The sequence below is a fragment of the Aplysia californica genome, unplaced genomic scaffold (assembly GCF_000002075.1).
Source record: "Aplysia californica isolate F4 #8 unplaced genomic scaffold, AplCal3.0 scaffold01902, whole genome shotgun sequence".
In the NCBI taxonomy this organism is placed as follows: domain Eukaryota; kingdom Metazoa; phylum Mollusca; class Gastropoda; order Aplysiida; family Aplysiidae; genus Aplysia; species Aplysia californica.
Genome location: NW_004799172.1, coordinates 19952 through 21230, shown reverse-complemented (window position 1 = coordinate 21230; position 1279 = coordinate 19952).

The following is a 1279-nucleotide window of genomic DNA, read 5'->3' as shown; positions in this document are numbered from 1 at the left end:
CCTCCCCCTCACCTTCACCCCTCCCCCTCAGCAACTTCTGGAAAAACCTAGCCTTTGTCAAAAAGATTGTCAGTAAATCTGGTTCTACTGTGTTAGTGTTTAACCACACAATTTAAGGTCGTTGTACAAGAGGTAGAGATTTGGCTCTAGATCTCATGTGTTTGTGTTTAACCACAGACATGTCTATGTACAAGTGAGAGAGATTTGGCTCTAGATCTCATGTGTTTGTGTTTATCCACAGACATGTCTATGTACAAGTGGTAGAGATTTGGCTCTAGATCTCATGTGTTTGTGTTCTAAAGAAGAAACCTGACGTTTTGTGGGAACAAAGAAAAGAGCCAACATAACATGACAAACACGTGTTTCGCTTCGTATTCTGCACTCGCGTCTTTTAACTACGACCTTTTTTGGGTCAAGAATAACTTTGTCCAATACCTATGTGCGATATGATAAAAATATGTTTTAACTGATTTTGTCCCAAATGAAATTCTCTGTCATGTCATACTGCAAAGTCTGTTTTTGATCACCCCCCCCCCTCCCTCCAAGTCCTACTTCATTCACTAATGACGCTTCTGTGTGTTTGTGGTGTGTGTGTGTGTGTGTGTGTGTGTGTGTGTGTGTGTGTCTGTGTGTGTGTGTGTGTGTGTGTGTATGTGTGTGTGTGTGTGTGAACAGACAGCTTCGAGGTCGGCCCCCAGAAGACACAGGTGGCCATGCTGACTTTTGCTTCACACGTGAAGAAACAGTTCTGCTTCAACGAGCACACGACGAAGGCACAGGTGGACCAGGTAGGCGCTCATGTCGCACGTTCCTAAAGTTCTTTGGGGGGGGGGGGTAGTTGAGGTTTTAAGGCACTCGCAACTGCATAAGGTCAAATAAATGGGGAAATGGTATGGTTTTAACGCCCCTATCAACACTATTAGGTTATTTAAGGGGCGGGACCTCCTAGTTTAACGTCGGTCTCCGACAGGACCAAGCCAAGAGGGAGGTTGGCATGCCGAATTAGAAGTGACTCGGCTAATAAATAAGGGAATAAAATGGGATTGGAAAAGGTATACAAAATTCAATATGGCCACCGTTTCCATAGCAACTGATTCACAATATACTTTTTGAACTATTGATTTCAAATCCCCAATAGCACACGACGTCCCACAGCAAATATGGGCACTCTAGGTCTTGTAATAGCCAAAATAGACCTCAGGTGCCCCACCAGTCCATAACATCAATATCAATATTATTATTATTATTATTATGATTGTTATTATTGTTATTATTGTTA